The following is an 18,141-nucleotide window of genomic DNA, read 5'->3' as shown; positions in this document are numbered from 1 at the left end:
TCAACATTGATAATAACAAATGTATCTTGAGCATCAAATCAGCATATTGGAATGATTTCTGAAGGATCATGTGACACTAAAGACTTATTTTAAAAGTTATTTTAAACTGTAATATTATTTCTCATATTACTTTTTTCTTTTACTGTATTATTTGACCGCATCACAGTTCCATATCACTTCGCGTAGTTAACTGTAAAAAAACATGTGAAACAAGCCTGAGAAGCTGGACACCTTCTGCAAATATATAATGATGATGAGACATCCAGTCACTAAAGTTTTAAGGTGAAAGTGTATATATATATAAAACTTTATACCGACATTTAAAAACAAACACACCCCTGATTTTACTGAAGGTTCACTGGCTGCAATATATAGTCTAAACAGCTCTTATTTCTGCGTCCAAGACTCTTTACTAGCCTCATGTTTGTTAGCTACTCAGCTCCATTACTTTCCACTGCATTTCCCCTGATGTTTCTGAGAGATAATTCCTCTTCTTTCTCCACATCTGTCTCTTCCCTTTCCCATAATCCCCATATCACTCCAATTCCCATCCAAAAATGTAAATCACATTCCATTCAGCATAACACTGACTGCGTCCGCATTTGCTTAGCTGCCTTGGCTTTGTCATTCAGTTTGAAAGGCCTGTCACAACTAAAGTGAGCTTTGAGACACAGTTCTGCGCTCCTTTCCTCCAAGTGCTGTTATCTTAGAATTCCCTGCTCGTTCCATCGTGAGACTGTAGATTGACGCATAGCATTAAACATGTCTGTTAGCGCTGACCGGAGACTGGAGAGTAATTACAAAGCTAATCAGTTTCGACAGGGCTCCATTCACTCACGGGCTCTCACATGTGCAGACTCCAATGCACACACACACACACATAAAGTAGAAGTAGCGATCTACAAATGACTGCCTGATTAAAACACTAATTTTTCAAGAAGGGCGGACTGATTTGAGGAATTGCGCGGCTCAAGTATTCACTGAAAAGTTTAATCAAATAGTTTGTTTGGCTGATTAAATGGGTGCATCCTTTTCATTAAACCTAGAAATCTTCAGCTCTGTTTTGAGGGTCAAGAGGGTGTAAAGAAAAGAATAATGAACAAATTTATCTTAATCTCCAGCATACAGGCATCATTAAGCCAATGGGAAACAACAATTCCCCCTTCCTAATATAAGAGGTCTATTCCAGGCGGTCTCTTTCAGTCGTTTTAATATATATATATGCATGCATTTAGAAGTCTTTCTGCAGCTTTAATCATAGGAATAACAAGCATTCATTGCCATGGCAATTTTCAGCTGGGTTTGCAGGACGTCTCACTTCTTGAAATCACATTTCACCTGCTAGAAGTGCAATGACATTTTCATAATGCCACCCTTGGAACGCTTTCTCATTTAAAACATTTAACTCCCGTGTTAAAATGCATCCTTCCTTTGTAACGTCTCCCGTGCTTGAGCTTTAGAGTTGACTCAAATGTTCACGCTTCAGGTGTGGAGGAAATCCAAGTTAAATGCCAACATGACTCACCTTTGTTTAACCTTTACTTCAACAGTATTGTAGTAATTAACCTGGAGGACAACTGAGCTAATCTTGCGTTATCGCAGCGGCTGCTCTCGCAGATGTTGTCTCTTTGTGAATCTTATACTTTTTTTCTCTATCAGGATAATTAACGAGTAAATGCATTGGTTACTTTAATGAAGAGAGCGACTTCTAAAAGATCTTTCAAGTTTGGCATTTAACAGTGCTCTTTCACACAATGCAAACACATTGCCTACTGAATTGCACTGTTAAAAGAAAGATTTTGTAGATGATAGGTTTTAGTCTGGAGCAAAAAACAAATGTCCATGATATTTAAGAATTTTCACAAGTTTCAGGGTTGATTTTTTTTATGTTTTTGAAAGAAGTTCTTGATCCAAAAAAGAACAGAAATATTGTGAAATATTATTACTATTTAAAATGAACTGTTTTCTATTTTAATATATTTTAAAATGTAATTTATTCCTGTCATGCCAAGCCAGATTTTCAGTAGCAATTACTCAGTTTTTTACAGTTTATTAAATACAGGTTTTAAATAATTGTTTTATTATCAATGTTGAAAACAGTTGTGCTGCTTAATATTTTTGAGGAAATCTTGATGCAGTTTCTTTCAGGATTCTTTGACGAATAGCAAGTTCAAAAAAAAAAAAAAAACCTTTTACTTTTGATTTAATGCATCCTGGATGAGTATTAATTTCTTAAAAAAACAAACAAAAAAACAACACTTTAGTTTAGGGTCCAATTCTCACTATTACTTATTGCTTATTAGCATGCATATTACTAGGATATTGGCTGTTTAGTACTTATAAAGCACATAATAATGCCTTATTCTGTAAGACCATATTCTGCATCCCTTAATCAAATACCTAATACCTTAACAACTACCTTACTAACTACTAATAAGCAGTAATTATGAGTTTATTGAGGCAAAAGTCGTAATTAGTAGTTAGTGAGAATTGGACCCTAATCTAAAGTGTGCCCAAAACCTCTCACTGGCCTTTTGAATAATAGTGTAAATTAAATAAATTAAAGAATAAAAAAAAGAAAAAAAATATTAATAAAAAAAATGACAATGAAATAATATATTTTAAATATATTTTAAATAAATGTCTGCATTCCAACCCCCAAAAAGAACATACTGCATGTGTAATAGAACCAGATAGTGAGTAGAGTAAATCCCTGCTGTCTCCAAATAGTATGTTCGCATTAGAAAACAGACACCCAAGAGTCAATGGCGTCACCTACATTAGGTTATTACTTTAGTGTCAATGTTAATCCACATGTCACAGAGTGTGCAAGTTTTCTCTAATTCGGTGTGTGCGTTCATAAATATGTGCATCAATTTCCTGTTTCATCTTGTAAAAAGAGTCTCTGTGAGACGTGGCATGAGTCATTACTGGCTGGATCAGGTAACAGGCTTGACGGCACACTGTAAGCAGTGCTCTGTGACAAACTGACCTTCCCTGCTGTTGAGTCAATTACACTTCAATTAGGACACAGACCCTGCTGTGGACCCGAGCTCTGCAGCAGAAAGCATATGGCAGCTATGGCCAAACCAGCTCCGGCTCAGCTGGAAACGGTCGCAAAAACACTTATGAACCCAAGTGGAAATGAAAGAATCAATAAAATGTACTTTATATAGGGTTCAAATGCGAGCTGGATTGAACATCTGTTCGTGTAATTTCCTTGGTGGCTGGAGAAAGCTAGGACTTAAACAGGATGCAGGTGTAGACCTTTAATTGGGAAAGTGTATGAAAAATGGAGTGATTTCAATTACAGATACATGCAAGGGCTTTGAGATTGGCTTTCAGGCTTCAATACAGTCCACTACATATAAAAAAAAAGGTCCAAAAATTGCAATCTTAGGCACCAAATTTAGCTTTGGCGAATATTTCAAAGTTATTCTTCAATCGGCCAGTCACTTTAAAAGAAACTGCAAATAATGTATGGTTTAATTAAAACTGTTCCGACTGATAGTCTGACACTGATGTAAATGACAAACCATTTATAAAAAAAGAAAAAGAAAAGAAAAGAACACAAGACAAAACATCAAAACCTTCTACTCGTTTCTACTAAAGAAAACATGCTAGGACTTGTCAGTCTTCTAACATCATTTATCTATAATAAATTATAATGTATTATTATTATTATTTTAAGTGTAATTTAATATTTAGTAATGTAATATTTTGAACCAATAATAATAATAAAAAAAATAATTTATAATTATATTATTATGTTATTACTATTATTAGTAGTATTATTATTATCATCATTGTTGTTTTCGTCATCGTCGCTGAAGAACAAATGCTAGGATTTGTGTCTTTATTCATCTCAGTGAAAATAGTATAAACATACTATTATTATTATTATTATTATTATTGGTTTATTAACACAAATTTTACAGTTTATGTAGTAATGTAATATTGTGCAATATTAATAATAATAAATAATAATACAAATAATTAGTAATAAAATAAAAAATATAATAATGTACCTGACTGCTTTAAGACCAAACAAGTATTAAACCACCAACATGAAAATATGAGCAACACAATCATGTATCAGATATAGTTTCAGTAGAGATCTCATTTATGATGCTGCGAGTCACATGGTAACATTCACTGGAGAAAACAGAGGAAAAATTGCATTGCCTGAGGCAAGAAAATATTGCTTTAATATTAAAAAATGATGTAAAATACAATTTTGTGGCCAGTGAGGAAGATTTATAGCAGGTAAATTTACCATTGGCCAGTGCAGCAAAAATCTCATATTGAACCTTGTTCAAGTGCATCAGAAACTATGCCTTCTTCTCCTATAGCTGAGATGAAACTGAGCAAACTGCCATATTGAGGACCTCTCAGTGACAGCATCAGTCATTCAATAAAACAACATTGGACAAACAGCAAAGACTAACTGCTGCAGAACTGAAGAGACAGATCGAGAGAGAGAGATAGAGAGAGAGAGAGAGTCTATTAGTCTTTGAGCTAATTTTCCACACAGATTGAAATACAGTTTTCATGTGTGCCACACTAATGAGAGATTCTGCATAAAAAACAGACCGAAAAGTGGGTTTCAAAGTGATTCACTTAAAGCAAACTCAACATGTTTTTGAGTTGTCTTTGATTGTCTTTTCTTTCATCTTCATAGTCCCATTGTGATTCTTAGCCGCGAGGCTGCAAACTGGGCTCAGGATCTTTGAGAGCTGGAGTCACTGTCTCAACTCTCATTTGAAACAACAGAGAGAAACTCTCAGACAAATGTCGACACTTTAACCATGTTTTTATAAAGCTTTCTTCTTTTATCTGTGAACGCTGCGGGTTTATGAGAGATAAGACAGTGCGTTACTGATAGATTTGGAAGCGGTCCTTCTGATCGTAGTGACAGGTGCAGGAATACAAGGATGTATACATGCTCAGGAATAAATTGAAATGAAATGAAATCAAATAAAAAACATGGTTACAGGCCTACCAGAATATCAACAGCTCATGTGATGTCCGATTAATCCCATTGACATACATTGGGTTGTCTGAAGTCACTAGGTTGCTTCTAAAAATCATCGGTGTTTGCCACTGTGGACACGCAATCTCTGCCAAACTTCAGATGCTTTACACACTTTGAAGGGCCGGACACGACCAGCTGCTGTCAGTCCTTTGATGTCTTTTTAGCATCACTAGGATTATTTCTGAAGTTCTCAGACTCTATAGCACAACTTCACTAGTTTCACAAAGTCCTGGACCTCTCCATCGGAAGTTCCACAGCTTTGAGACCAAACAGCTGAATACTGGTGTCTGGTTAGTAACATTCAATTAGAATGATAAAAAAAGACAACTGTATAATAGGACAGCGTAAACTTGTAAATGTGTATGTTCCATTCAATCTTACGGCTGAGAAATGCATCTCAAAAAAATATTGTGCAAAAAATGTAACTTGAGGGGTACAACCACTTGTCACTGGTGTACCCTGAAAGGTAAGGTACCCCTCTGTATACCTTATCTAACCCTAAAAGGTGCATATGGTACCTGCTCTGCATGAGAAGTGAGCAATGTGAAGCAACAAAATTGCTTCCATTATAATCAAGAAAACTGTCTATTCTGCAAGCAGCAAACCATATATTTACTGCATGCAAAATTGGTGAGTGAAAAAATTGGTGTTTAAAAATATGCAGCTTAAAGGTACACTTTCTACACATTATGGTGTGATAAAAAATGAAACACATTACTTTCACAGCTTCCAAAAATGAATTATCTAATTATGTTGTATTAAAGAGTCACGTCCCTGCGTCTACGCGTTTCAATAAATCTTCTTTAAAGAATTTTTATTTTGAAAATTCCGCTAAAAGTGGATAAATCTACCAGTGCATCTTACACTGTAAAAAGTAAAATGCTCCAGTAAAACCCTGTTAATTGATGCACAGTTATGTACGGTGGAAACCAGTTAAATGTTTACAATCACATTATATGTCGTTTTACTGTAAAATACTGTCAAATGCATGTTTTTTGCACATATAAACTATTAATTAACATAATTTACAGTGGAAAAACAGTAAAAGAACATTCAAAGAAGGAATCTATTTAACTGATTTAACAGTTCAAGTAGTTTGGTATATTAACATTATATCACTTAATGAAATATATTGTTCTAAGCTATAAAATATATAGGCCATCCTGTAATACCTGAAACATAGTTACCATATTTTTTATGGTGAATTTAAGGCAACCACAAGCTGCTTGTTTATACCGCAAATTTAACAATATTTTTTTGCAGTGAGGAATCAACTGATGCAAATGGAAATGTCGACCACACTGCACTGCTTTAGATGTGCCTGTCTACTGTAAATCATTCTCACTCACCAACAATTTATTTTTGCACTGAGACTTTCTCATACGATGCCTGATACCAGGAACCTTCAAGTGTGCTGTAAATCAAATCAGTGATCAAATAAACCAAGAGACTGGAGAAGCACAAACTACCATAATGCTCGACCATGGGCTTCAGTTCCCTGACTGCACTTTGTATAACTTGTCTTTAAAGCAAACACAGGTTTATTTTTCTCACATGAAGGTTGTACCTGTAATAAAAGTGGTAGCACATTCAAGATATTCTTTCATCAAGGTTCCCTGAGAATCAAAACCACAACCATTGCTAGCAAAACGCTACAAGAACATAACCTTTTTCATTGCTACTTTCTGTAATGAGGAACAAAATTATGTCCAGAAAGCTTGCGATTATAACCGCTTTTCTTCAAAATGCTAATTTAAGGTGCTTTCACACTAGTACATTTGGTGCGCACATGGGTTTGATTGAAGTCAAGAGTTCATTTGGATACTCTGGTGCGCACCCGCGAACCGAACCATTCATGTGAACTGCCATATGGTTCACTGCTGATATGAACGCAATCGTACTAAATCGTGAACCACTATTGATGATGTATGATTCGAAAATTTTTGAGCTTGTATGTGTTCTCACTCCCTTTCCTGACAAGCGTGACTGACACACTACAAGCAAAATGTTTATGTCATTTCTACTTGCCTTCAACAGAAATGGACTCCTGCGTTCTTTAGAGAATTTGTAGTACATTTGCGGCAGAGAGACTAAAGTGCCATTATGTGCTGACGCTTTGGAAACTACAATAACAAAAGTGTATAAAATAATTTGAACAGAGAACAGAGGGGGAAGGGGAGGGGGGAGCAATCGAATGCTGGTACGGACCAATAAATCGAACCAAAAAAATCGAACTAAGTGTGAAAGCACACTTGCAGTTTGGTTCTCCTGGATCTTTTTGGTCCAGACCAACAAAAAAAGGGTGTTTACACTCGGCATGTTTGGTTTGATTAAAACAAACCCTGGTGCGATTATTCTGTTAGTGCAGTTCATTTGAATAAGTGTGAACGCTGCCAACCGAACCCTGGTGCACACCAAACAAGAGGACCGAGACCGCTGAAAAGATCTGCTCGGTCCGCTTCCAAATTAACTCTGGCGCAGTTCGAATTAAATATGAACGCAACATGGACCAAGGATATGTAAACAACCAAAAACAGGAAGATGAGACCCTAAAAAGGACAGAATGCTCAAGCATACCTGTTTTTTCTCTACATAGTTGCGATGTTACCCATCATAGTTTGATACAGGTATCAGAACCACGTCTCCTCGCAGCAGATCTTCGTTTGTGTGTGTGACAGAGGGATTCCTGCAGCTGTTTTGACTCCTTCACACATTTTATAAGCTCTTCATGAGTTCTCAGCTGGTCAAAATACCATAATATGCCGGCTACGCACATACTGAGCGGGCAAGTTTGGCCAGCACACAGCATTGTTTTGGATGTTCGGCAAGTTCTGTCTCAAAATCATACGTCATAAAAGCCAACCAATCAGGTTGTGAACGTATCACTATTCCTTTAGGTTCAGTATCTTTAGGTTCAGTGGTAAAAATGCCAATCTAAACGCTAAGCGGTTTAGTTTATAAAATGTGTAAAGGAGTCAAACAGCGGCAGGAATTCCTCCGTCATAAACACAAAAAAGATCTGCTGCAAGGATGGCATTTCTGACGCCTGTGCCGAACCGTAATGGGCAACATAACTCCTATGATGAGGAAAAAACAGGTATGCTTCAGCATTCTGTCTTTTTTAGCATCTGGTGACGTTCACGGTCTGTTTTTGGTTCGTTTAGATGTCTTTGGTCCATGTTGCGTACATATTTCTACCAGAAAGACTCGGGAAAATAAATACTATGACAGTTATCCATTTATTAACAACCCAGCAAGCAATAAAGTTCTTTGGCGTAGGCCCCGTCCGTAGCTCGCAATCTGAGGGTCCGGACTCTGCATATCCTGCCTGAAGATCAAGGCAGGGGCGCAGTCGACCCCCGTGAGGTATGGAAGGGACCATCCTGGTGGTGGTGATGGGGAGGATGGAGGGAAGGATTCGACTTGGAGGTGGTGGGGAGGATGGTGGTGAATTGGAGCGTCAGCATCTGCGAACTCCAACATGAGTAAGTACCGATCTTTTATACCATGAGTGTTATATGTGATTGGATAGATGAAAGGTAAAGTGACGTAACAATTAAGTCTTCCCGGCAGAACTTTATGCTAAAGCTTTCATTTCTGTTGAACCACACGAGATTTCATTTGGAAGAAGACCGAGACCCACCTTTTCAGCGGTCTCGGTCCTCTTGTTTGGTGTGCAGGGTTTGTTTTAATCGAACCAAACCTGCCAAGTGTGAACACACATTTAGAGTCTTTATCCATAAATTACTTCTTTTTTTTTTATCTGCGGACTGACTTTGATAGTCTAAGTGCCTGTTGTTGAAAAGTTGTGATCCACAGAATCAGTCAAGCCTGTTGTCGAATAAATGCAATTTTCAGCCATTAATATGACTGCGTACAAAGACAAAGCTGCTAAAGCTAGAAGACCACCATAATTTGCTCTGCAAAATACAAACAGGTTTACTATACCACATTTTGTGATTTTAGAGCTGTAATTCTGATGTTTTGGTAATGTTCCACATTCAGGGTCTGTAAACCCATACAGAAGGCTTGTATTTGTGTTTGTGTGGTGAAGGGTATAATCTTAGTTGCAGGGTCAAATTTTTGGCAGGCGCAGTTTACAGAGGTCTGTGCCTGTTTGGAATTATTTAGAGCATGTCTAGCTGCACCACAATGACCACTTGGCCTCTGCTTAGTGAGATGCTGAGGACGACCCAACAGCATTAATTATTCAATCATGGGCTTTTTATAATTAAACTGGAGAAGCAGTCTCCTTTGAGTTTGGGGAGTTTTATGTCAAATCTATGTATGAGCGTATGCTTTGGTTTATACTGGATCCCCTGCAGGCTGAGCGTCGTAATGAGGTTAATTAGCAGATTTAAAGATATGATACAGACAGACACGCGTGTGAATAGCAATGAGTGCTCCGGCACTCCATGTTTGGATTGATTTCCGTAGAGAGGAAACAACACACAGTCGTGCTCGCTCTCACAAACATGCGAGCACAGACACTTTAGTCTCTCTCATACACCCATTTCAAATAGGAATTTACAAAACTTCATCTGACTCTACTTCCCAGATTAAATCAATGCTTTTCCCAGAGGAGAAATGATGTTTGGAAAAGTCTGTGAAATATAACCTTAATTATAATTACATCCCTTAATTATTGAATGGAACAACCCAAGCGAGGAGCCAGGGTTCACACCATGACAGCACATTCGACATTTAATCCAACAGCACAACTGAAATCATTTCTGGACAAAAACAGCATAAATGCTTCCTCTGAGAACAAAAATAAACTCCAATTAGATTCAAATGCACCTTTAAACTTTCAAAAGACCAGTGCGCATATACTGTTCCTGCCCCCTTTTTAATAAAACAATGCAATTAACATAATATCCCCAGAAAAACTTTGACTAAGTGCCCCCAACTACTGTACCCATTCATATAAATTATGAAAACAATAGCATTAATTATGAATCATGCAATGGGCTTTAACTCTCACAACACTCACAACACACTCCAGTCCACAGCACATTCATTCAATCTTCTGTCACTAATGTGCACTTGTAACACAGGAATCGCATGTTCATGTCACAAATGCACACTGCACTGTTCTCTCACAATGGATCTGAACAAAGCAACGATGGGCACATTCCAAATTCATGACCCTCTGAGCCATAAAATGGACGCACAAATATTTTATGGCTGTATATGGACACACACACATACGCACATCCATCACAACATAGATCTGTCAAAGTGACAGCAAGATTCCAGCCGGTGTGAAAAGAAAGGGAAGTGACAAAGGAAGAATGGAGCACAAAGGGAGACATGAAAAAAAGAAGGACATAGAAGACATAAAATTTAACAAAATGTAAAATGTTGAGGAGTTGAAAGGGTGATAGGAGGAAAGTCAGACAGATAAAACAACAGACAGACAGACAGACAGACAGACAGACAGACAGATAGATAGATAGATAGATAGATAGATAGATACTAGATAGACAGTTATACATTATAGACAGAGATAGGTGGACAGACAGACGGATAGATAGACAGATAGTTGGAAAGAGAGAGGGAATATTAAGAGATAAGAAATTAGTTTGAGAGAGGTGAAACTGAAAATTAGAGCCATTAGCAGCCCATCTGTGAAGACCAGATGACAGAAGACAGGTAAGCTCTTTGCCTGCCTCAACCTTAGTGGAAAATTCAATTAAAAGTGGGGCAGGAAAAGACAGCAGCCATATGTCTCATGCTCAGATGAGTTCTCTTTACAATTCAGGATGAAGTCAGCCTGATGACACACCAAATCTTGTAACCAAAACACCTGCTTTTAACTTTTGTTTAACACTTAAATAACTCAAAGAGACATGGGCGGATTGCCATCAAGGTCAAATTGCCCACGTAGATTCACATAAATGTCTTCAGACATGAAGAGAAACGTCTGTTTATCTCTGCCCGCTGTTTTTGTCACTTTCTTCTTTGTTCTCAAAGGAGGGAGGCTTTATCGGCTCACTAAATTAGTATATTGACTGCCTGACGAGCTTGATAGAAACTTCTATTGACTGCCGTGCCTAAAACAACCTGTGACTGGAATAGCTCATGGTCATATAAAAAGCACAAAGGAGATCTCTTCAATTCTCGATTATTTCTCCTAGACAGCACTGAGAGCAAATGGGACTTTCATAATCTGAGCCAACATGAACTAACAATGAACAGTTGTATTTTTATTACCAAAGATGAATAAAAACTGTAACAAACGCATTGCTTATTAGTTAGTTAATGCACTTACTAATGTTATCTAATGGGACCTTGTTGTAAAGTGATACCAAAATAATGACCGTTTTCAAACAAAATTCCATGAACACTATTCCATCTACCATAGGTCACTCAAACAGATAGTCCCGCCCCCAAACATACGCCATTGGTTGACTCAATGTTGTGGTATCGGGCCACTCTAGACATTTAAAAACCAGCTTATTGTATTGAAAAGCACCACAGAATCGCAGTGTTTACAAGAAAGCAACCTACATATTGCCTACTCTTACATAAATCTGGAACAAGAAAGAATATTTTGATTTTCAAAATCTTATTTTTGAAAATTAATTTGTATATTAAAAGAAAATTAGGAAATTAGGAAAATGACATGCATCACCTTTTAATACTTAATCTCACATATGTCTCCTCTAGAGTTTCAGAAGAGATCTCAACAATGTTCTCAGATTTGCCAAGATACCATTCTCTGCAATCAAATATCAGAGATCTCAATATGAACTCAAACATTTGTCATCAAAATCTACCAAAAGCAACTTATAGAGCTATGCAGCCTACATTAATTTCATAACTCTTCCAACAGTGCATGAGAATACTTTTCACATGTGTGGCGGTTTCTCCTAAAGCATCCTAAAACAAGTTGATACCTGAACCATGATAACCATAACTGAAGCTATAAAAGAGCAGCCTTTGAGCAGTAAAATTAGAAATATACAGTAAAACAAAGTCTCACTGAAAAGATTGTAGATTATCATCTATCAAATTGTCAAACATCTAAATACGCACAGGGTCTTTCACTTCTCAGACACACACAGAGCCTTACCTGTCCTCCAGCGTCCTGTGAGTTCTCCAGCCGGTGAGATGATGTGAGCAGCAGAATAGAAGTGATAAAGGAGGAGGACAGGGAGGTGAAGGAGGAAGATGACAGAGAGGAGGATGGAGAAAAAGTGTCAAATAATGAGCAAGAGAAAAGAGAGAGCGAGAGAATGACTGATTAATGTGCGTGAAAGACAGATAGAGAATATTATCCCAGTGGGAAGCCCTTGCTGAGGATAAAGTGGCAGAGAGGAGAGAGACAGAGAGGTGGGATTGTGTGTGGTGTGTGGACACTGGCAGCACTAGCTATCTCTCTCTCTCTCTCTCATTCGCTCGCTCGCTCTCTCTCTCCGTCACTCTTCCAACACTCAGCTCCCCCGCCTCCCCTTCCTCTATCTCATTGTCAGATAATGGATTGCCATTCAAAGCAAATCAAGACCGGACTCTAAAGAGTTTAACCTGGTGATAATCTCATACATTTAATCAGATCACAAACATTTCTTGTTAGAATTTGTACAGAAAGCATTCTAATCTCCTTTGCCTTAATAATCAAAATGTTGAGATTTCATGCATCGTTAGTGGTGCTTTCTAAGTCAAGCTTTACTATTGCTCATAGTTTGGGATTCAGGGTGTTTAATCATAAGGATTACTCATCCTGAAATGTTTATGCCATAAAAATGAATGATCGTCTGGCTATCATACTAATGATTTTTGCTAAAGCTTAAAAAGTGCACTGGAGGATCCTCTAGAGACCACAGTTTCAGAGACTTTCTAACCACCTAACAACCCATAGCTAATTTCGAAACCTTTAAAAATGTCAATGGTTCACAAAGGCGATCTATTGAAGCTTGTTTCTACCATGCATGGAATAAAAAAAATTAAAAAAGGTAGTAGATAGAACAATGGAACGATAGACAGAACTAGAACTATAGATAGATAGATAGATAGATAGATAGATAGATAGATAGATAGATAGATAGATAGATAAAACATTGTCTGGTGTGTATGTGGCTCTGGCCGTATGTTCGTTTGAGAGTAAGTGTGTTATTTGAAGTGCAAATGAAGAACAAACTTTTCACAGAGAACTCAGCATCTCATTCAATATAGAATAGACTTCTGTTTGTCCTTGAGACCTGAGCCATTCACAGTTCATTGATCTCCTATTCTGCTCAAAGCCTCACAGCCTGAGTGGAGTATTACACACTTGTATTCATGTCTTTAGTTATATTTTTACACCTCTCATAGGTAATTTAAAAATGTCAAAAGTAATTCAGAAAATCACAGCATTATGCGTGGAAACATTTGCCCTTTTAATAAAAATATAAATGAGTGATTTAGAACTAGATTTGATTCGAGATCTGGAAAAAAATTATAATATAGACACTGGTTCATGTGTTCACACACACAAATCTGTGTAATATGAAGATAAACAGTGTTATGAATCTGTTTATTTCATATCATAGATTCATGTTTGATCATCCACTGGCCTGCTGGTTATTATACCATCTTTATGTAACTCTGAATGTGAATCAGGGAATCGTGCGTTTCTCTTACACAGAACTTCAGATGTACTTTTGTGCATCCATGGGTCTCCATGACAACGACAGCAGGGGGGTGATGAATTCCGACTAAAGGGCAAAACCAGAGGCCAAAAAAATTATAATGTTTAAAAGAGACACAAAATCCAGTAACAGCTTTTCTGTCTACAAGATTATAGCTTAGAAAGCATCGCAGAAAGATTAGACACGGCTGCTCTTTATCCAGCGCATTAATAAACAATGGTGCTCTCTCTCTGAAGCAGCCGATCAACTGCTGTTTCTGTTTATCACCTTGACCGACTGTTGCTGATGAGTGAAGATGCAAGAGATGCCATCTTTTTGTGAACTGCTAACAATGCACATATCACCTTCAAAAATCATGACTAAGGCTTTTTTCAAAATGCTATGTGTAAATTATAGGGAACCAATAAGCAAATGTTTTGGTAAAAATACCAAAACATTATTATTAGACCCTAATATATATTATACATACATACATACATACATATTATACATATACACATGCAGATGGATGGATGGATGGATGGATGGATGGATGGATGGATGGATGGATGGATGGATGGATGGATGGATGGATGGATGGATGGATGGATGGATGGATGGATGGATGGATGGATGGATGGATGGATGGATGGATGGATGGATGGATGGATGGATGGATGGATGGATGGATGGATGGATGGATGGATGGATGGATGGATAGATAGATAGATAGATAGATAGATAGATAGATAGATCACTAAGGTCACTAACGACTTCCCAGTAAACAATTACCATCTTTCAACGTTGAAATATGGTTGAAAATAAGTCAGTCTGCCTTGGACTGGTTTACGACGTGATTTCAACTAAGTCGTTTTGGCCAGACTGTTTGACTACGTGTTTTCAACTGATCATCTAAGACAGGATAAGTCTGTTATACATGCTAAAATAACGGAGAAAAACAAACTCCCAAACCATGTTCATTATTATCTCAAATAAGTTTAAAGAGTTTTACATATTCCATCAAGATGTTGAAGATCGACCTGTTTTCAACGTTGAAAAGTCGTAATTAGATGTTGAAGATTTACGTCTATTTAACGTCTAATAGACGACTTTTTGCTGGCTAGGTTGTTAATCGCTTCTGATTCTGGCTGTCTTTCTATTTTGATTCTTCTTGATGTCAGTGCCGCTTTCGACACTGTTGATCACTCAATTTGACTTACTTGTTTAGTCTTTGGTGTTTCTGATACTGCATTAAGCTGGTTTAAGTCCTATTTTTTCAGATCAAAAGCAGTTTGTCGCTATGGGTGGTTGCAGGTCTGATACTATGTGGTGCGGTCTGGTGTTCCTCAGGGATCAATCTTGGGCCCTTTGCTTTTTAGCATCTTCATTTTTCGTCTTGGTTAACTTTTAAGATCACTTGGTCTCAACTTTCACTTTTATGCAGATGCCACCCAGGTTTATATACAGGTTTATATTCTTTCTCAATGTATTTCTGAGAATAAAAAATGGATGTCTGGAAATTCCACCGACGGCGGTTCATCCCACCAGCACCAGCTGTGTAAGGCTGGGTCTTTAACTTTAAATGTATGACTCTACACTGGAATTTCAAACAAAATAAAACAATTTGGGGGTGAAATTTGATGCTCATTTAACATTTGTTCCTCATGTTCAGAACATTGTCAGAACATAATCTTTTCATCTTAAAAAATATTACCGGATTGTGTCCTATGTTGTCATTCCTAGTGGCTGAAAAGTTCATTAACATCTTTGTATTTTCCCGCATTTATTATTGCAATGGTTTGCTGGCCAGGGTTTCAAAAGCTATACCCTAAATAAATTGCAGTTGGTTCCAAATTCAGCCGCTCGAAACCTGTCTGGAAACAGGACAAGGGATCACATCACTCCTGTCTTGGAGTCTTTACACTGGCTCTCTGTCAGATTCCGTGCTGATTTTAAAATACTCATGCAAAAAATGTTTTTTGGCTTTGCATGGATTGGCACCTCATTATCTCTCTGAGCTTTTAACCGCTTGCACACACCAGTAAGCGTGATCTCCGCTCCTCTGAAGCTGGCCTTTTAGTTGTTCCGCTTACTCGCTTAAAATCTATGGGTGATAGGGCCTTTTCATCAATCGCTCCAGAATTTAGGAATTTTATGCCTGCTGAGATTAGCCAAGCACAATACTATGAAGGTAAATCAGTAGCAAAACTCGAGAGCACGTAGATGTGAATTTGAGAACTTGTACAATAAATATTGGTACTTGTACATGAACATTTACACTCACAGCTCCAATGTGAAAACCTGTAAAATAAAAATCTGAAGTTGAATGTTGAAATTTGCACTCGCATACAATAGTCACAAACCTGTATTCTGAATCTGAAGCTGCAGACAAGTAGACACAAATGTGTAAAATGCCATTCACAGAAATACAACGACAGACACAAACTTGTAATATATATTTTGCGTTTAATCTTACATTCACATTCACGGTACTTCCTCAATTAGGCACTTGCAACTTCTCAAATCTGTCACTGCAATTTCAAATTTCGCGCCTTGACTTTTGCTACTCTTTTCGCGATATATCAGGTGCAAAACTAACTCGTGCACTTGAAACTCAGAGGCGGTGAGAGAGAAAGGGGGGCGGGAGGAGGGGGGGTCAAAGGAGCCGTTTTATTGGTTGGCACCTAGCCAATGAAATGGGACTTCGATGATGTCACGAAACCCGCGTGCACTGAAACGCTAACATGGCTTAATGCATGCATTAGACTGATATTAAAAGAAATAAACGATATTATCAAACTCAGTAAACACAATGCTAATAATGCATACTACAGAATAGCAGATGAGCTCAGAATATGACGAAAGAAAGCAAATGTGTGTTCAGTGCAAATAAACTTGCTGCCTGTGTTTTATTAATAATGTAACGAATTATGTGTTTTTTGTTATTGTTTTTTTAATTTATAACTGTTGGTCCATTAAGCCTCACTAAGCGTTTTCTTGGTTTTCTATGGGAGGAAAACGTACAATTAAACGCGTTGCGATCATATTCTGTGCTCAATTGCTTTTCTGTGTGCTTTGTTTGTATGGTGTTTCCTGAGTTTGGTCTTTTAATACCACTGTCTCAATTAAACGCGTTGCGTTCATATTCTGTGCTCATCTGCTATTCTGTAGCATGCATTATTAGCATTGTGTTTACTGAGTTTGATAATATCGTTTATTTCTTTTAATATCAGTCTAATGCATGCATTAAGCCATGTTAGCGTTTCAGTGCACGCGGGTTTCGTGACATCATCGAAGTCCCATTTCATTGGCTAGGTGCCAACCAATAAAACGGCTCCTTTGACCCCCCCTCCTCCCGCCCCCCTTTCTCTCTCACCGCCTCTGAGTTTCAAGTGCACGAGTTAGTTTTGCATCTGTTATATCGCGAAAAGAGTAGCAAAAGTCAAGGCGCGAAATTTGAAATTGCAGTGACAGATTTGAGAAGTTGCAAGTGCCTAATTGAGGAAGTACCGTGAATGTGAATGTAAGATTAAACGCAAAATATATATTACAAGTTTGTGTCTGTCGTTGTATTTCTGTGAATGGCATTTTACACATTTGCGTCTACTTGTCTGCAGCTTCAGATTCAGAATACAGGTTTGTGACTATTGTATGCGAGTGCAAATTTCAACATTCAACTTCAGATTTTTATTTTACAGGTTTTCACATTGGAGCTGTGAGTGTAAATGTTCATGTACAAGTACCAATATTTATTGTACAAGTTCTCAAATTCAAATCTACGTGCTCTCGAGTTTTGCTACTGATTTACCTTCATTTTTAAATCGTCCCTTAAAGCTTATTTTTTTAGGGTACCTTTTATCTAAATATTTTGAATTATTATATTTGTCTATTTACTTGTTGAACTTTTGATATTATGCTTTTATTTGTTTTTTTTTTCTTTGTCTGTATTTCACTTTCATTAATGCATTGTTTGTATAATTGTATGTTTTATTGGATCTTATTCTTGTGAAGCGCTTTAAGATACGCTATAGAAAATAAAGCTTATTATTATTATTATAGATAGATAGATAGACAGACAGACAGATAGATAGATAGATTTGTGACTAAATCTTAATGATTTATGGATGTTTCAGCTCACCTATAGTTCACAGCAGGTGTACTTGCAGAGTAACCACATGTTGTGTATTTCCTCACATTAACTGTGTCCAAGTTATTTTTGTCTTCATTTTTGCAACAGTGCCCTCGTGTGGTGGATATGTGGCATAATACATTTTCAAAACGTAACTTTTTGTAATTCATGTTGAATGCTACATATCTCTGTGTATTTACCAAAATAGAACTGTCTTTACTCTTCAATTAAGACTGGAGCAGTTTACTGAACCGTAGGCTGAGGATTCTTACTTTGAATTAGAGGATTTTATGGATGTGCCGCATCAATTGCCATATAAGTCTCTGTTTGATAGAAAGCGCTAAACAGTGTTGACGTCAGAGAAG

At 37.3% G+C, this 18,141-nt stretch overlaps 1 protein-coding gene across 1 annotated transcript in view; it reads right to left on the bottom strand.

The window, feature by feature from the left end:
• Nucleotides 1-12,233, bottom strand: part of thsd7bb (thrombospondin, type I, domain containing 7Bb) — a 57,425-nt gene extending 45,192 nt beyond the window's left edge. Inside the window, exon 1 of the mRNA XM_084395614.1 lies at nucleotides 12,114-12,233. The gene's annotated coding sequence lies outside the window, so the exon portion shown is untranslated. The remainder of the gene's footprint in view (nucleotides 1-12,113) is intronic.
• Between the last annotated feature and the right edge of the window lie 5,908 nt (nucleotides 12,234-18,141).

Source organism: Rutilus rutilus (assembly GCF_951802725.1).
Source record: "Rutilus rutilus genome assembly, chromosome: 22".
Taxonomy (NCBI): Eukaryota; Metazoa; Chordata; class Actinopteri; order Cypriniformes; family Leuciscidae; genus Rutilus; species Rutilus rutilus.
This window is presented reverse-complemented; position numbering and strand designations above follow the sequence as displayed.